At 43.2% G+C, this 20,076-nt stretch overlaps 1 protein-coding gene across 7 annotated transcripts in view; it reads right to left on the bottom strand.

The window, feature by feature from the left end:
- The window catches only part of MBNL2 (muscleblind like splicing regulator 2), a 164,682-nt gene extending 146,175 nt beyond the window's left edge, over positions 1-18,507 (bottom strand). For 2 of the 7 annotated variants that reach the window (XM_059684980.1, XM_059684979.1), the window contains exon 1: positions 18,288-18,507. The gene's annotated coding sequence lies outside the window, so the exon portion shown is untranslated. The remainder of the gene's footprint in view (positions 1-18,287) is intronic. The other 5 variants (XM_059684982.1, XM_059684981.1, XM_059684983.1 and 2 more) reach the window with 3 other exon arrangements.
- Positions 18,508-20,076: the final 1,569 nt, after the last annotated feature.

Raw genomic sequence — 20,076 nt, 5'->3', positions numbered from 1 at the left:
AGTCCTCCTGTTTTCAAAAGCACCTGCATTCAGTTTGGGTAACATGCTCCAGTGTCTTATAATTCCTACCATGAAATTATTTTGTAGAATAGAAAACCTTTTTGCATTTTATTGCAAAACAGTAAAGTTTTTGTGAATGATAACAAAACTTTAAAAAATTGCAAAAATAGTCATATTGAAGTCTATATTCTTTTTAGAATTACTTAGAGCAGTGGTTCTCAACCTTCTGGCCCTTTAAATACAGTTCCTCATGTTGTGACCCAACCATAAAATTATTTTCGTTGCTACTTCATCACTGTAATGTTGCTACTGTTATGAATTGTAATGTAAATATCTGATATGCAGGATGGTCTTAGGCGACCCCTGTGAAAGGGTCGTTCGACCGCCAAAGGGGTCACGACCCACAGGTTGAGAACCGCTGGCTTAGGGTTCATGGCATTTATTTGGGATTATTCCCCTATAACCTCATGTTCACCGAGAGAAAAATAACCAAATATAATGTATGGAGTGTTTATTCTGTGCCAGATAGAACGTTTTTTACATAGGTGGTCTTATTTAATACTACTCAGCATCCAGAGAAGTGGGCATTAATACTCTCATTTACAGATGAGAAAACTGAGATTCACATGCATTTTAAAAATTTTCCTGAGCCCAGCCGGCATAGTTGAGCATCAACCCATGAACCAAGAGGTCACGGTTTGATTCCCAGTCAGGGCACATGCCTGGAGGCTTGATCCCAGGTAGGGGGCATGCAGGAGGCAGCCAATCAATGATGTTTCTCTCTCATTGATATTTCTATCTCTCTATCTCTCCCTTTCTCCCTCTCTAAAAATCAATAAAAACATATTTTATAATTTGCCTGAAGTTGTGCATCTACTCTGTGGCAGAGCCAGAATTTGAATGCAGGGATTGAACTGTCTCTTAATCCTTGTGCCAGGAGATCTGTTAATTATTCATGCTTAAATCACTCTGTGTTTTTGTAATAAATGTAGATTCCTGGGACCAGCTCCAGACATCCCAAGTTAGAATCTCGGGGTCTGAGGCCTAGGAACCTGTCATTTGTCTTGTTAACAAGCTTCCCAAGAGTTCGTGCAGCCAACACCACCGGTGTTTGTAGTAACTAGTAAGGGCTTTTGAAATGGGCTTGGGAAGAAAACACAACTTCTTTTTTCTCCTGGGGTTGGATTGGGTGGGAGAGCAAAGGTAACAGAAATATGACCTTGTCCCAATGGCTATAAGAGCTCATTCTGGCCTTGACTGTGGGCAGGCCTGTTTTTTTTACTTAGTTTTCAAGTGGCCCTCAAAGGCAAATAAATAGGTCAACCCATTTTGTGAGATGTGCAGTACATTTTGTGCAGCTGAACACAACCAGAAGTCTCTCTCCTACAGCAATTAAGCAACTAAAACTTATTTTAAAGGTTAGGACATTCCAGATAACTCCCCAGCTTATGCATTTTGCCCTTAGTTCCTCTCTGCCCATTGCTTTTATCAGCCCAACTTCTTCTCTAAAGTTTATGTGCAAAAAAGAGCCCCGACTGAAGGGCTTGGGGCTTCGCTAGCCTCTCTGCAGAACCAAGTACAATTTCACAGACGTGTGTACAATCTCTGGGTGCGGAGGATGCAATCTGTCTTCATCTGTAATAGAAACTTCTGGGTATATTTGGGTGGATGATGAACTATGGATTTTCATAAATATGAGTCATAGCTAATAATCATCTATGGAAATGCCTGTTTGGATAAGACATGTCAATCACCAGATTGCATTCCACAAATAGTTATTGAGCACCTATTACTTACCAGACATTTGCTCAAGTTTAAAATGCATGGGGATGACTACGATAAGAGACCAAGAATATTCCACAGGTGACATCTATTTTGGCAGATTTTGTGACTTAGGAGAAGGGGCTAGGCCAGTGATGGCAAACCTTTTGAGCTCGGCATGTCAGCATTTTGAAAAACTTAACTTAACTCTGGTGCCGTGTCACATATAGAAAGTTTTTGATATTTGCAACCATAGTAAAACAAAGATTTATATTTTCGATATTTATTTTATATATTTAAATGCCATTTAACAAAGAAAAATCAACCAAAAAAATGAGTTCGCGTGTCTCCTCTGACACGCGTGCCATAGGCTCGCCATCACTGGGCTAGGCCCACGAGTTATCCTTTTGCTGAACCCAGTGAGATTAAGGAAAAAGCGAAGGGAAATGATAAAGTAACAAAAGAACAACTATTAGCATTGGTAAAGCACATTAGAAACAGCAGTCCTTGTATTTTAGTAAAGCAGGAAATGATGCGATGCTCATCTTTAATTAATAATTGGGATTTTTTGCAATATACTAGTGTCCTCCCTCTACAGTTATTTTGCATAAAACAGGATTCGTTTCAAGACAAAGGCCTGTGGGAGTCTCCCTGAAGAAGCATTTAAACCTCAGCTTACACCTTCCTTCAAACTTATCTAACGTTTTTCACCTTTCCTGTTATAGCAGAATTAGAGCTATTTCTACAAATTCTCAAAAACCATTTCTCCCTGGTCCTCTCAGCCCATCCATCCCCTGCAGCCTCCTCAGGCTTAAAGCTGCACCAGGTGCCATCTGCCAGTCCAGACCAGCTTCCCTCACACCTACACAGTCTTATCTCAACCCTGCTTCCTCTCTGCTGGCCTCCATCTCTCCTTTGATTGCTCTAAATAGGCCACACTCCCTAAATGTTTTCACTTTCCAATCTCCTGCTACTTTGACATTCAGCTTCCCAGTCACCGCTCCCTAAAAGTGTCTCCCAAAGGTCAGGGGTGCTGTCTTAGCTTCCATATGTCATGGTAATAGACTCAGTCCTCACCTTCACTGGGCTTTCTTTAGAATCTGGCTTTTATTTCCCATTATCATCTGATTTTAGGAAACCCTAATGCATGTCCATATTGTAACACTGATCAGCTTCATTTCTAGGATATAGTGAATAGCATGATTCCTTCTTGCAGATCCAAAGGCATTGAGATCTTTCTCCTGGGATGCTTCTCCTCTCTGAAATGCTCTTCACTTTGGGGGTGTGCCTAGGAAATCCCCTTCAACATAAGCAGTCCTGCAGGCGGTGCCGTTCCCCATTTTCTAGATCCCTTCCTTCTTTAGCTCTCTCAACTCTTTTATGGTTTCAGTACCACTCACCTATGGATGAATCCCAAATACACATCTAGCTCTATACTCTATAGAAGTCTAGACCGATAGTTTCATCAGTTGAAGACAGTCCAACTTCACTTCAAACTTCTCATGGCCATGAACAATCTCATTGTCTTCCCCTTCCTCCTGTGCGTTTCTCTTACCTAAGTTCATGGTCTCCAGGCATCTTAGACTCCCTCCCTTGCCCGTCTCCAACAGTCCTGTCCACACTCTTAGAAAGTAGCTCCTACACCAGCGCACGATCTTCTGCCAGGCTCTCATTGCCACTATTCCAACTCAACATGCCCATGACTTGGCGCCTGCAATTCTCAGTTTTAAACTGTGCTCACAGAACTATCTCCCTAAAGCAGTGTCTCACCCCATCAATCACCTGCTCACCAACATGGGGTGGTTCTCTGTGACACTAGAACAAAGTTGGAAACCCATAGTTTGGCATTCAGGGTCCTCTACCATTTTAGCTGTGCCCCCACGCATACTTCCTCGACTCCACCCCATGCTCCAGAGAAAACTGCATGGGCACTTCTCAAGTGCATGCAGTCTCACCCTTCTTTCCCAGGCCATCTCAGAGGCTGTCTCGTCCAGGAAGCCTTCCCTGCTTCACCCGGACTGCATTAATCTATTGCCAGGGAACCTTATAACTCTCTTGTGGCATGAATCACCTTCCCCATGGTGATTTATTTATACATCTATCTGTTTTACTAAAGCAAACATTCCATGAAAGGAAATGAAGAAAATTTAAGGCAATTCACACAGTATTCCTTTTTCCTGCAATTTTTTTTTTTTTCACCAAGAAAACTTCACTAAGTAGAACGCACAGGGAGAGATTAAATTAACAATGAACAGGCCCTTCCCATTGACCTGGGGCTCTTGCCATGTGCGGAACACTTCCAGTACATTGTTTCATCAAATCTTCACAAAAATCCCGGGACCTACCATCTTGATTTGTGCCAACCAGAAGATCAAAGTTCCTGGTGATTTGGTAACTTTCATTCATCTTAAGTAGGGGAGCTCAGGATTCAGATCCGTGTTGATGACCTGCAAGCTTTGGATTCTTGTTACCCTAACCTGCCCTCATTTATCTTTTGAGACCTGCACTCCCTTGGCTTACACAGACTGCCACAATCTAGGGTTACCCAGCAAGGAAGGGCAAAGAGCATTGTCTTCTGCGGTCCCCAGATTGTTCCTTCCTTCTGCTAGTCTTGATGGCTAAATTGGATTTAACAAACACACACACACACACACAAAAGCCATACCCTTTAAGCAAAACTTTCATGTGTTTGTAAAACATAAAAATGTGGAGAGTATAGGAGATGTGCTGTACACAATGGCAAAGTAGCATTGCTACTATTATAATCATTATTATCATCATTATTTAACAGTGACGATTTTCTTTCTTCTCAAGTTTGGATTTGAAGCATTGACTTCCCATTGGCCCAGGAGTCGGATGTCACGGTGTTTCATCGTTTTCCTTATTAGTGGGACTGCAGCCTCACCCAGGAGCCCAGAGGTTAGGAGAGGAACAGAGAAGGGTGGGGAAGGCATAAATGAGAATTGGAGGAGGATCTGGGAGAACCTTTCAACTAGCTTTTCTGTTTTCGTAAAACAGACAGTGTTAGATAGTCAGCTATGTTTTAAAAACTTTATTAAAGACAGAAAAGCAAATGGATCCAAAGTGTCCAGCTCACTGGATTTTTACAAAGTGAACTCATCTGTGTAACCCACACCCAGACTGAGACATAACCTATTACCGGGACCCTGGAAGCCGCCTCGAGTTCCGTTTCAGTCTTTCCCTCCCTTCCCCAAAGAGTGGCCCCTCTCCCTAACTAGCTACTACGGCTAACTAGCTGGCTACCTTTTAAACTAACCCGTTGGTTGTTCTGCCCAGGAAAGCACGTGTTCTTCGAGAAGCCTTTTCTGGCAGCAATTGCCATTTCAAAGAAGAAGGAAAAAAGTGTGTGTGAGGGAGTAATTTTGTGTGTAGGAGAAAAGTGTTTCTAATTTCCAATCCTGAAAATGTGCAGGGAAGAAGGAAGATGTGAAGGAGGGAAATAAGTCAGTAAATGCAGCCTCGCTCTGCTTCCCCCATTAGGCGCTGGCAGGAGGCCAGCACATGCCATTTTGAGAAGGGGAGTGAACAGAACCGCCTTCTCTACCTGCCTCAGCTTCGGCCAGAGCAGGTCAGCTCCGATTCCCCGAGCCCTCAAACATGTGGAGAGGTTGGTGGTTATTCTTTAATAGCACAGCATTCACTAGAAGCCTGATATTGTATTGAACATATGGTTTTGATTTTTTTTTTCCTGTTTTTAAGCAGTGAGCAAGATGGAGAGTGTCACAAACCTAACTCCAGGATTTGCTGGGTTCTGCCAAACTGTAACTGGAAACTAACTCCCATGCCGCGGCCCCTCCTGCTTTAGCAGCTTCGGGGGCCCCGGGGGAACCGCTGAGGGACAGGGACTAAAACCGCAACTGCACTGAAGCTCTAAGAGAGGGACTCCGAACTGCTGGCCTGACAAAGCACACAGGCCTTGTTGCCTTTCCGTGACTTTCTGCGCTAATTATCAAGCTGGAAGGAAGAGATCCGAACATCAAATAACAATTCACAGATGCAGAACAATGAACTCCAGACCCAACTTGTATCTGGATAAAGGGACTCACAGGAACTCGGGTGCCCACAGTGTTTTAGACAGCAGCGTTCTCCAGCTTCACTTCTTGGGCTATTTATTGGCCATCAGTGCTTCCAAAAGTTATCATTCCTCTCAGTTCCTTTTCCTGATCAATTATTTAGTGTGGTCTGGGTTATATAACATAAATTTTACCCCGAGCAAGAAAAAAAAAATGCATGCTTCCTAGTGGTCAGCTAGAAAATGTGTAGTTTTAATTAGAAAAGCAAATTTTCAGCATGTCGAGGAATGCTGGCTGGGGTTTGCAGGACATTAGTAAAACTAGCAGGAAAGGGAAGAGGGGGGAGGCAGAGTTGGTGATACAGTTGGGGCTTGGGGATCTTTGAGTTAAATATCCACCTGGGAATTTTCCTAAGAAAAACTGGAGGGCTTGTCTCAGCTCAGGTTTGCAAGCCTTAGAATAGGCTTTCTGCGGCTGTCTGGAAATGAAAACCTGGCCAGCTGGTCGGGAAATGGTTTCCCAGCCCTTCCGCGCCCTTCCTTTGTTTGCTCAGGGTGTCCCTGAGTGGGCCTGGGAGGAACCTGCGGAGAAATCCTTCCTGGTTTGTTCCTCTCTGAGGAAGGAGGGCAGGTTAGTGCAGCCTGCTGTTGACCGGAGCTGGGATTAATTAGTTCCTTCCGTGACCCTGGCATCTCCCGATGGCTGAGTGGGCTCTAAGCGGTTGAGGACTGTGCTGGGAGCCACAGAGAAACTCAGGAGGACTCAGAGCCACTACTGAAATACCACCATTTGCTGAGCCAAAAACCAAAACCAAAACAAAAGAAAACCAAAAACATGTAATTTACTTCTCAAAATTGTTTTAGTGTGGCATTCTACTTGTGTGAAGATTATCGACTTACCTATCATTTACCTATCTAGCTACCTATGTATGTCTGTATACATGCTAATCTATATCTATAGTTATCTATCTGTGTAGATATATGTCTAAATTTCTATCTCTATCTGTATATATAAATATTAATCTATATCTATAACCATCTATATCTACATCTAAATCCATGTGTCTATCTACACTGTATTAATCTATATCTATGACTATCTGTGTGTGTGTGTGTATGTGTGTCTGTGTATGCTATATATATCTATCAATCAGCCTATGGGTAGCTTTGCAAGTCATTGCCAGCATCTTGCCAAAGATTTCCAGAGGTGCCTCAAGCCTATTGTTGGGAGTGAAGATAATTTTAAAGCATTCTAAACAGTTGTCTGTCTGTCTCCCCACCTTACCACCATCAATCAGCTTTCCCCTGCCCCCCCCCACACACACACACACTGTGCTCAGAGCTGAGGGAAAAGGAAGAACCCACCCCTTTCTCTAATGGAGCTAGTTCAAGACGCAAGTATAATAGTGACATGGGTCAACAATGTGACAACACTGCCAGAAAAACTCAGTGTCTTAGGTTGCTTAATAGAAGCACTATATCCTGAATAAGGAAGGTGCCAGCTACTCCTATAAGAGGCTTGGTTGGGGTCATTAGATATATGAGGGGTTCACCTGCTAGAGAGGCATTGGAATTGGTAAGAGTCACCTCACAGGCCTGAACAAGGGCTGAGTAGTGCAGGTCATGGGGACTCACATTTGATTTCAACACAAGGAAAAATTTTATAGCAAAATGTTATGATTATAAGTGTTCTCGTTAGTGATTGTCCAGCCAATAGAGGTGGTCAAGTAGCAATTAGAAACCGCTTGTCACCCAGCCGGTGTAGCCCAGTGATTGACTGTTGACCTATGAACCAGGAGGTCATGGTTCGATTCCTGGTCAGGGCACATGCCTGGGTTGCAGGCTCCATCCCCAGTATGGGGCGTGCAGAAGGCAGCCAATCAATGATTCTCTCTCATCATTGATGTTTTTATCTCTCTCTCCCTCTCCCTTCCTCTCTGACATCATAAAAATATCTTTTTAAAAAAGAAAAGAAATTGCTTGTTAGGGCTACGGTAGAGGGTAAACATGAACAAGGCTAGACAAGTGCTCCGCTCCTTCCAACTTGGGATTCCCTTCTGATTTTCATTTTATGTTTGTGGGTGTTTTTGGTTTTATTGTTATTGTTGACACTATTACAGATGCCCCCATTTCCCCTTTGCCCTCCTTCCTCTGGCCATCACCACACTGTTGTATTTGTGGGTTTTGTTGGTTGGGGGATCTCAGAAGGGAGGGGCTATCAGAATCCCTTGTGGTGTGAAAAGTTCCTCTGCTGGCTCTGCTGTGTGCCCCACAGCTCCCGGGATCTGACACCACACCGAGCGCCCAGAGGAACAAAGACGCCCTGGGCGCAGCAGGTCACGGGGAAGGAAAGAGTTAAAGAGACCTGCCTCTGCAGGTCCCAGCAGCCCCAGAGGCAGGCAGTCCCTTTGATCCTGCCTCTTAATTGCAGCCTGGCTGCAACAGGGAACTTTAAAGAAAAGAAACAGTGAAACTCTAGAGATAGGGCTTGTTTTGTTTCCTGAGGGGATGGTCTTTGTGGTGGCTGCCAGGAAGCTGATACTTTAGGGTTCAAATGATGGGCTTCCTAAGGGGGCAAATAAATAATCCTTTCTATCAGCTAAGAGGCAGGTGTGAATACAACCCAGAAACGCCTGGTATCTATGTGTGCCATTTAGTAGGGATGCCAGGTAGGCCTTGGCCGAGAGAACAGAACCTGGGGGAGGAGACCTTGGGTTAGTGCAGGAGCCAGCAGAGTGAGGGAAAGAGAGGCTGTGGAGAGAGGGTCTCGGTAGATGTAGAGGCAGGTGAGGGACATGCCCTTGTGAGAATTGGTGACCCGGGGGAGAGAACACAGCCCTGCTCCTGACAAGAGAAGTTGATGGAGAAGACAAGGGATTCCTAAGAATTCTCATAGAGGGCCATGTCAACACAACCCATCTCACTCTTGTGCAGGACTCGCCCTTGAAAATGAGCTTTGGCATATGCTCTCTATCTGAGGTGTCCATAAGATACCAAGGTCTTTAAGCCTCTTCCAGCGTGCACACAGGAAGGGGATTCAAGAGTAAGGAGAAAGCCAACCAGTCATAATGGGGATGATGCTCTAGCCAACCCTGGCCATTTAGCAAGTCCCATTGTGAGCAGGACTCCTAGTTAAAACTGAACTCATGCCTGTGCTGTAGGCCAGTAATTGCTTGTTTGTGTTCTATTTAACTATTTAGTGAGTTCTGCTAACAGTGCGGACAAAGGAGGGAGAAACCCCTTTGGTGCTGCAACCCCCAAGTACAGGTCTGGAAGTTTAGAGACCACCGACTGGGGTTCCACCCCTGGCTCTGTCGCTTGTTCATGTGTGACCTTGGCCAGTAACCCAGCCTCCTTGGACTTTATTTTCTTTGTAAAAAGGTTTAACTCAGTTGCTGTACATAAAGCTCTCAGCAGAGGGCTTGGCATCTAGTAGGCACTCAATAAACCCAAAAAACACTTGCTCCCTTTCCTTCCTAAAAGGTTATTTGTAAAATCAAAATGCATAAAAATATTGGCCATTTGTGTGTGGCCTAAGTGGGCATCTGGGCAGTGAAGACTTCCTTTACATCAGCTTAGCTGGACTCCTGGCTCTGGGGAAGAGGGGGCCTCCTGGGGGACATAGAGGGAAATGAAGCACTCCAGGGGAGGGAAGACGGGTGGACACAAAGCAAGAGGCAAGACTTCTCATTGTCTTTACATTGCAAGACTTTAAAACTAGAATTTTTATACTCATGCAATTTAATTGCATGCAACACTTGCTCTTACTCTTCATATTCTTTGGAGATAATGAGGGGAGAATTGTATTATCTATATTTTAAGGGAAACATGAGTTTGTTTGACTTCCCTGAACTCACCCATGGAGGGTGTGGACTGAAGTAGGCGCGTCAGACTCGCAGGCTCCAGTTCTGACCACTGTCTACAGAAAAAAAAAATCTAAAGCTGATTTTGAACATATGTATTTCATAGGGGGGAAATAAATCTCTGGGACAGACATGTAAAGAAACACACCAGCTTTCTCTGGAGGCAGTAAGCAAATCCCCTGAGCAATTGGTTGAGTATGTGCCCACAGAGAAGACCGCCATCGCAGGCATGGCGAGGCATCCACAGACCGGCTGTCTGCAGCCACAGACAGCTTGAAACTGCTAAGTCCCTCCCTTCACGCCCTTGACTACAGTAGCTTTGTTGCAAGGCTCCTGGGATCAGTGACGTCAAGCTTAGCTCCACTCCCAGCCTGAGCAGCTTGAATAGGCCTCCAGTGTTGAGGAGGTAGGTCCTGGCCCCCAGCCTTAGGGAGCACTCCTTTGAAACCATCTCAAACCCAGGGGGCTGCCGCCATTTACATTTATACTAGCAGGAACCGTTGTGTTCCAGCCTCTCAATGAGCGGCACCTCCATCATTGGGGAGCTTGCTCGAAATGCAGAATCTTGGCCCCACTCCAGATCTACTAAATCAGAATCAACATTTTTAATTAGATCCCCAAGTGATTTGCTGTGCACCTGAGTCTGAGAAGTGCTGCTCTGGTTTAGTCACAGTATGTGGTATGAGGTCTTCAACCATGTGCACACTGAGGACTTTCTCATTTTCTTCAGAGCAGTCCTTATGGCTGCGTTCAACTGAGACGTACGAGGTCCAGGAATAAATGAAGCCTTAGGTCTTTGAGAATAAGATGACTAGTGTCCAGTTATATCTCCAGTCACTCTGGAATCACTGCCCTCACTGATTACATCCCCAAAATTTGTATTTTGAAGTACAGTTGCAGAAGTCTTGATAACCATTGTTTTTAAATGCTTTCTTTTGGTTAATAGTGAAGATTTACTGTGTAAAATGTCAACTATATATAAGAAAGATACAGTTACCAAGTTCTCCTTATGCAGCTAATAGTCTGTGTCTCTAGCCAATATATGGCACTTAACAGTCTTGGTTGCTCACTTTTTGATTGACAGTTTGGCTCTTGTATGGGCATTTGTTTTCCTGATCCTTTGCCAGCTCATATTCTCTTCTAGGCCCCAGCAGTCTTCCCCAAGGCTCCTCCTTGGTTATCAGCCTGTCTCCTTTCATGTCATCTTCTAATGGGAGGTAGTGAGTACCCATGTCCTCAACAATGACTTCAACACAGATGTGTCTCCGTTTACATTTGCAGCCTAGTGTCTAAGCTGTTCTCCATTCCCACATGGTCAAGTGTCTATGGGCTATCCCAATTGGATGACCATATCATTAGGTAAAGACACCATTACCAGAACTCAGAACTCATCTTCACCCTCCCTTCCCTGACCCCATTTCCTCTGATTGGTCCCCTTTTCTATCTACCTCCCATTTTTTGGTCAATATTTCTCCTGCTAGAAACTCCAATGTTGTTTAGACTCTTCTAAGCTCTTATAGCTTCTATTATTTTTCCTTCAGGACAGATTTGCCATGCTCGTATAACCATTTGAATCCAACTCCTTCCCGCATCATGCCTGGAATATTTCAAAAGGTTTCTGGCTAGTGGCATCTCTTGTTACAAATCTTCTAACCTCTAACCTTACCTTAGAAGTCTTATCTTACTCCTTATAAGGCATTAGATGTGATGTTGCCTGTAATGAATTTAAACTCCTCCATGTGGCTCTCCATGTCTTCCACATTCTGACTTCCCTGATTCTATCCAACCTTATTTTTTGCTACTGACCAACATTTAATCCCTATTCTCCTAAGTCCAGCTCCACATTGGCCCCTACATCATATCATGCTGTTCTTCCTTGTCAAGGTGACCTTCATTTCTGATCTTGACCACGGTACTCTCCAAACCGTTTTTGATCAAATCCCCCCTAATTAGAAAAATTACTTTTGAGCAAGAACAATCTTATCAGGCTACTTAATTATTTACAAATGTTATTATTGCATAACAATACTAATACTTTACATACATCATCAAACATACAAGAAAGTTGACATTTTGAAAGGATGAGCTAAGTCACATATAAGACATAAGTTCAACTATTTCTTTTCATTGTCTAGAGAATGACCTTGCCCTAGGCTTGGGGTGTAGCTATCCCATCTTAGAAAACCTGATCTCTAGACAAAATAGACCCATTCAGAGGTAGAGGAAGTAGCTCTCCCTCCATGAAGTCTTATCTGCTTCTCCATTCTGCCCAGAGTTCTACTTTCCTGAACTCCCAGAGCATTTAAAATTACAAGTAGTAAACCGCTGATATAATGTAATACTTTTTAGTTGATTAATTGAAGCATACATCTAGGGTGCCAGAAATTTAAAGATTGAAAAAATAATCCAATATCTTAATTAAAAAACACTACTGTCTTCCCAAAATTGCTCAGTTTGGGCTCCACTCCAGTCTGCAACATCCATTACAAGAAAACTCCAAGTCAGCCTGCAGCGTCATTTCACTGAGAGGCAGTTTTGAGGACTAACTTTTCTACTTTTTAGCTAGTGAGATTTCTCACACATACAGTTAACCTCACTAAAATTCCACTTTTATTTAATTTATAAAATGGGGGCCAAAAGGGAATCGTGTGACCATTAAAAGAGACAAGTATAAAACTAAATTGATATGTGATAAAAACCCATTATTGTTATTATTACACCAGGTATTTATGTATTAGAATGTAAACTATATAAAGTACATCTGGAATTTCTAAAGTCATTGACCTCCTACTTCCACCTTTAGCTTTTATTTCCTTCTGCAAGTGAATTATTTTTATTTTCTCAATTTTATTTGCTCAGCTGATAACAGAGTGTCACCTAACTGTAGAACTCAGAGGCATTACTGGACCCGAGTTTAAATCCTGGTTCTGCCAAGTATTAGCCGTGGGATCATGGGTGCGTTACAGAATCTTTCTGAATTCTCTTCTCCTATTGGCCTACATTAACTTTGTAGGGTTAATGATAACTTCATGGGGTTCACCTAAGGTTCAAATTACATGAGCTATGTGTGTAAAGCATCTAGTTTATAATGCATGCCACTAAAATATTAATTTCCCCCTGTACCCTCACCCCTTTAGCAGGCATAAGAGAACTCAATAAGATTCTCTCATGAGCAAATGGAATATTTTGAATTTTGTTGCCATTGTTGACTTTGATTTTTCCCCAACCTGCAGGCCATTTGACAACCATTAATGAATTTTACATTCTAGAAACACCTCCCTGCCATCCACAGCCAAACTCACCTTGCTACTGTGTGGCTGGGATGGGGTGTGAAGCCAGGATAGGTTTTGTCCCCTGATGCCGCCTGGGCGGTCAGAGCTGAGGAAGTGAAGCCAATCAACCGCTCCCCTTGCTCCGCCTCGGCATCTAGGCTGCCTGCTGTACTAGTTATAAATGGACTTGTTGTCCAAGAAAGCGTTTGGGGACAGGAAATAGTGACACGCACACATGTACCAGGGACATTTCTAAGTTTTGTTTTGTTCTTCAAGTTTAAAGGTAATTCAACACTGAAAAAAAATGAATAAAAGTTTTAAAATCCAATTTCTAACTCCTCTCCTCCGGGAGCTTTGTCTAGTGCAAGAGAGGGCTCTAATGCTAGGCCCCGGTTTCTTACTCCCCTGTCTGAGCTGTTAATTGAGATAATGTCTGTGAAAGCCCTTTGTAAAGAGTAAGGAGCTACACATACGTTAATTACCCTTCTGGAGACACTGGGGTGCTGCCCTGTTCTTATCTTGTTTGTAAGTATCTTGTTCCCCAGCGATTGTGGATTGCAAACTATTTAGGACCAGGGACTTGGGGTGTTTCCCTTGTTTCCTGCCTCCTCCCTCTGTCTTCTGAGGTGGCTTGCCACCCCCAAAGCTCTTCTACAGCAACCAGCTTGCTGTAAACGCTCACAAATCATAGAAGCTGCCCATCTGTCGGCCAAGACCCAGAGCTGAAAAGAATTCTTCAAGCTTGTTAGTTACATCAGGTCTCTTCTCCTAGCTCTCCCCCAAACTGGGTCCCTTACCTTGCAGCTTGCCTATACCTAAAGAATACATACTAATTTTGATGTTAGGGTAAAAAATAGCGGGGGGGGGGGGGAGTTAAGAGGAAAATAGATATTTTTTACTTGTAATTATTTTTTTCCTTTATTGATTAAGGTATTACATATGTGCCCTTATCCCCTCATTGCTCCCCCAGCCCCCCACTCATGCCCTCACCCCCCTGGTGTCTGTGTCCATTGGTTAGGCTTATATGCATTTAAGGTGGGGGGAGGGGGAGAAGGGGTGGTGGAAAGTTTAATCCTCCAGGGTCAGGAGTCAGATTTCCTTACTGGGATTGGAGGGGTGAGATAATTGCATTAGGGTCTTCCCAGGCACCCCGAGGCTCCGAAGTGTGGGAGAGGGTCTAGGATTTCCTTTTGTTGACTGGTGGTTACGGCTTTTTAGTTGATGTGCCCATGGTCCCCTGTCACTTTGGGACTAAATATCAACTTGCTGAGACTGGGTGATTGCTCTCAGCAGCCTTATATATTGGATTTTTAGGGAGACATCATTCTCATATGTCTACTGCTCATCTTACATCTTTCTATGTTATCTAAACAGCATTTATGCTGAGAAATATAATGGAGGTAAAGAAAGTACATATAGATATTTAAAACTCAAAATTCCTTCTCTTATTCTCCTCCAAACACCAAAATTATCTCAAGCATACAATTAGTGCCTGATTGTTATCAATGTTAAATTAACATTAGTCAGTAAAGTTATTATTAAAGTCTTTGAAACTTACAATTTGTCATCATTTCTTTCTTATACTTTATTTTTCACATGCACACAATCAGGTATTGGGTGACTGACTTGTTCTAACCAAGCAGCAAAAGTCAGACAACCCAAGAGGTGTTTAATAAACACTTGTTGACTGATTGATAGAATATACCGACCGAGGATCTCCCGGACAATGCACTCTTTGTTAGAGCATGAAGGTCAATCAGTCGATCCACTTTTATTACCAAGAGTTCTTGCCATATTGAGGAGAGCAGGGCAGCTGGAAACTCGTCCATCAACCCTGTGACTCAGGCGCACAGAGGAAACCCTAGGGCCTTACCTATCACAGGTATTTTCACTCTCAGCAGCAGAGATGGGACTAACTGGGCTAAATAATGCTGAGCAGCTGGAGGCAGACCCAGCCATGACACCACCCAGGACTCCTTCCTATGAATATCACCAGAGCCGCAACTAACAGTTTGCACACATTAAAAAAACAAACCCTGAGCTGAGTAAAAGGCAGCAAAACAGTGTTGTAAGTCATCTGCAAAGCCCACCTGAGTCTTCCTGCCTTATTCTTTTTTAAAAAAATACATTTTATTGATTTTTTTACAGAGAGGGAGGGAGAGGGATAGAGACTAAAAACATCGATGGGAGAGAAACATCGATCAGCTGCCTCCGGCACACCCCCTACTGGGGATGTGCCCCACAACCAAGGTACATGCCCCTGACTGGAATCGAACCTGGGACCTTTCAGTCCACAGGCAGATGCTCTATCCACTGAGCCAAACCAGTTAGGGCAAGCCTTATTCTTCAGAGAGAAACCAAAGCACGAAATACCAAGTTTTGGGCTCCACACAGCAGGGAGCAACTATGGCCATCAGGTTCAGCCAACCTGGGAATCTGAAAGGTCCCCAAACTATGTTTTCAACAATCAACATGCCAGCAGTTACACCAACCTTCCCATTAATCAGAATCCTTTGCCCCTCGCAGTGTTACCAGCCCACTTCTCTGTTCATAATATATTTTGTCCTTTTGAGAAATGAAAAATGTAAACAAATCAATATGCCTTCCTTCCAGAAGAGAAAACGCATGCCAGATTGAGCCTTGTCAGCCTACCATAAAGAATTCTCTTAAGCTTCATATCCAATCCTCTTCTCCCAATTCTTGCTTGGGATCTTGAGTACCTGATCTTGAATTTCTGTGGTGCTCCCTGAGCACGGGACTGGCTGGTAGCCATGTGATATTGATTTGTTTTCACCATAGCAACAGCAAATTACAACAACTAGCAGAGAGAAGGCAGGCTGTTAACCGGTAAAGCTGCATAACCAGTATAGCCTGCAAGCATATTTTCCTCCTATTTGCTCTCTTCTTCATTCTACTTTCACAAATTTAATGCAAAAGTCAAAGCAAAAGAACAGCACTAAATGCGTTGAGGCACTACAAAGCCTAAGTCTGAAATAGTCTGGTGCACACAGCTCCTGGTATATTACATTAGATCGATGGAGAAAATGCAAGCAGCCAAGCTCTGACTGATTTCCTTGCAAATTTTATCAGTTAGTCTAAGAATAAATATCCCTGGAAAATGTACATGAGCACAAAGTAGAGGGAAAGGTTTTGTATATATGTCTATATATTGTAATACCATAAGACATTTACCAATAATGTTTATCTCTTTGTACTTGAAATAGCTTATCGTGCCAAGAGACAAACAACTTTTGGTTTTTTGTTGGTACAAAGTCAAGACCTCTCAAAATGCTAGAATTCTGAGGCGAAGCGTAGCAAGTATTACTCAATTGTATTAAGAGAGAAGAAACAGTGAGGTGGGCACTTGCTCAAGGCTACATAATCAGTGCAGTTCGAAAGAGGATGCAAACTAGAACGGGGAACTCCGAGAACTGCAATCTGTTCTAATGGATATCCTTTCTTCAAGGGCCCCTTCTTAGAAACAAGCCACCCCCTGATGTCTGCCCCCAACAATGCCACCTGTGACCCTGGATTAACACTTGCAGTATTGGACTGCCCTTCCTTTAGTCCTTTGCACCACGACCTTCTGCTCTTTAAATAAAAACAGCAATTCCCACCATCACAACCGGCTGTGAGCTTGGTGGCATAACCTGGGTCCTGAGTAGTGGCTGAGGGGAAGGAGGGAGTGGGAACTGGGCCATCGGGACTGTGGCAGTGCTGGGCTGAACCCTGCAGAGAACCTGCTCTCACGCACCCGGTCCAAGGCAGGTAGGAGAAGATGTCCTGTTTATGCGGGAGATCGGTTCAGGGTTTAGAAAAGATGGGCTAAAATATGAAGACATAACTCAAGACCTGCCAAGGGAGAGTTAGACTGTTCCTGGCCAGGACATAAAGAAGCACTCCCCTCCACCAGCCTGAATAAAAGAACACACAGCAGAAATAGTTGGGAGATGACGTCAGAAGTTCTGGGCTAGTGTCCTGCACTTCTCCTTGAAAGTAAAAACAGTGGGTCTAGAAGAATCTACGTGGCATTGCCCTTAATGAAATGAGTGCTTCCACGGGTTCTCGTAAAACACTCAGGAAAACGGGAGAAACTTCATCTTATTTAAAGATTATAAGCACGTCCTCCTTTTTTGTTGTTGTTGTTACTTTATTATCTCCCCAAATGCACCTATGACTCAATTAGCAAATTGCTTTCCACTGAACCTTTGTCTTTTAAAAGGATAGCAAGGCTTTTGGAAGAGCTCTCGTGGTGGTGGTGGTGGTGGTGGTGGTGGTGGTGGTGGTGGGCAGGCAAGTCGGATTTTTTTCTTCGCTTCAGTGCTTGCTAACTATTCTAAAAATGTTACACATTTATTGTAAACACATGCTTCTGAGGCCTAACAAAAAGGCAGTTTCCTCATGCCTGGCAGAAATTGAAAACGGAAAAGGGCAGAAAGAATCCTTTAACAAATATATCCTCCCCTTGTCTTGGGCCAAGCGTGTTATAAATAAATCTTCTCCATTATTTCTCGGTGGTGTTTCTCGGCAAGAAAGTTGATATGGTTCGGCAGAGTGAAAACACAGCTTTAAAAGCTAGCTGCCCTCATTAAATTATTCTGCTGGCTGTGTGTTCTCATTAAAAATGCATAAAGATCAGATAATTGCAGTAAGCATTATTAACCCAGCTTTACTTTTGAATATAATGTTCCACTTTTAAGCTGGAAACAAAGGCTCCGACATGCCAGGAAAAGAAGTGTAAACATTGAACTACAGTATCCAAAACTTGTCAGAAAGCTACCTCTTGCTAGCTTGTTAAAAATGTGCTTTTGAAACCAAATGAAAGCTGTGGCATTAGAGAGCTAGGTGGATCCCTAATTTCTAACAAATAAATATATTTGGGGGCTAAACATTCAACCAATGATTATTTAGATGAAGTGTTCCCCCTCCCCCCTTAATTACAAGTCTATTTTCACATCATAGGAGCCGTGTAAACTTTATTTATTCAGGAGCTAACTATGGCAGTATGAAATTTCCTATAACAACAACAAAAAAGAATGCTCTCAAGAATTCATTTTGTGTGTGTGTGTGTCGAACAACAAATGGATCTAGTCTTTGAATAAAAACTCGTTTTATGCCACACTGCCAAACAGGCGGCATAGATTCAAGCTTTGCCATTTCTTTTTCTCAAATCAAAATGTTACGTAAAACTCCAGGGTCCCCTGCAAGTATTACATTCGAATCAGTGGGATCCAGTTTCCCTGGCTCCCCGAAGCCACACACACGGAATGCAGCATACTGCAGCAAACTCTTTAAACATTCAAAAAAAAAAAAAGAAGAAGAAGAAGAAGAAGAGGGTGTGGGGGGTGATTCTCCTACCTTGTTTAGCTCTGCCTCTCCTTCCCTTTTACAGTAATCCCAGGAACATCTGGCAGAATCCAGTGGCCCAGGCTTCTCCCCGGCATCCTGAGGAAGAAATTTCCATGTAAATAGTTCTCCTTCCCTGTTTATTGTACTCTGAGCGCCGTCTGCCTTCGCTGGAAAATTTTGCCTTCAGATGATGAAGCAAAGACAGTCTAAACTCTGTTGCTGTAAGCTGCAGCACTCCCTTCCGACAAATCCCTCCCAGCTGTAGGCAGCCAATCCCCAGCCAGTTCGTCAGCCCTACTCGTCTGAAACTGGCCCTAATAGGATGACTGACACAGCAACACAGCACTTGCAGTGTGTGAAAACAGTGCATCCATACTGATGAAAGAGGAATTTCCCTCTCAGAAGAAAGCAATCATAGCACCCAGACAAAGTGGCACATAATTGGCAGAGCAGAGAGAGGGGTAGCTCGAGAAAACACCCTTGAAGACAGCCAGCCCAAAGCGTGTGGCTGCCCTGGGAATACTTTGAAAAGACAAAACTCCGCAGATCCCAAAGAAATCCAGGTTGTACATGAAACTGAAGTCATGATCCCATTTGACAAAGCCTATGTTTTTAAAAGGAAAAAAACAATTCGATGTCTGCCATGGAAAAGTAGTACCTTACAAAACATTTACACATGATTTCCATTAGCGAGGGAGAATGTGTTAGCCCAAGTGCATATTCAAAGCCAAAACATGCGTATACCCTCACACACAGTTTTCCTGTACAACATCTGTTATTGCAGTGGTTAATTACTGTAGCCCATATATCTTTCATCTAAGTTTTCAGACCACTGGAGACTTTAAATAGGGAATTCTGAACAATGAAATTGATATCTACACACTACCCTTTTGTGTTCCTGGCAGGCACCCCTGAGATGATTGCGTGTACCTTAACCGAACCCTAAGGTTTTGTATTCAGAGAGAGGAAACATTGAGGTGGGCGCTTGCTTAAGGCTATATAAGCAGTTCAGGTCGATGCCTTAGGTATCACTTGATAAATTTTTTGCATTGGCTCATATCGTCATGAATGAAGCCGTGACTGCACAAAGGTGTTTACTGCTGAACACTCATGGCAAATGAGGCACCATCAGGTGCCACTCCACAAAGGACATTCTAGAAGTGCTGAAGTTCCCTGAGATGAAGCCGGAAAAGAGAAATGGAAAGATTAGTAAGGGTTATTTGTTCCCCCCCTCCCTGCCCCCTGCCCTCCAGTCAACAGTACTCCTCATGCTTTGAAGAAGAAAACATATGGCAGTTGGAAAGCATAAAAAGCATATATGTTCCTTCCACTAAACACAACATTTTGAGTTTGAAAAAATTGTGTCATGATTACATGATTAGACCAAGGCAGGAACAAAGCCCCATTCATCAGAAAGTTTGAACCTAATGCACTATTGTTTATGAGCAAGTGTTGGGTACATCCGTAATGAAGTTATACTTGGGGTGAAATGTAACAGTTTCTTTTGATTTTGCCAATTCTATTTTACAAACACAAGGTTTCAGATGATTTTAGGCTATTTTCCACTCAATGCTTTATTCCACTCAAGCCTTATAATCTTTTTTTACCCCAATGTAAATCTATCATATATCATAACTTGCAGGCCTTTGTCGGCTATCATTTTCCTGGAAATTTAAATGATGTCTGTGGATCACACATCATACTACATGTAAGTGAATGATCACAGGTTTAGGAACCTCTTCTTCCTGACCTCTCTGATTCTGACTTTGAAACTAACATTCTCTTCATTTTACTCCTG

This window comes from Myotis daubentonii, chromosome 2 (assembly GCF_963259705.1).
Source record: "Myotis daubentonii chromosome 2, mMyoDau2.1, whole genome shotgun sequence".
NCBI lineage: Eukaryota > Metazoa > Chordata > Mammalia > Chiroptera > Vespertilionidae > Myotis > Myotis daubentonii.
This window is presented reverse-complemented; position numbering and strand designations above follow the sequence as displayed.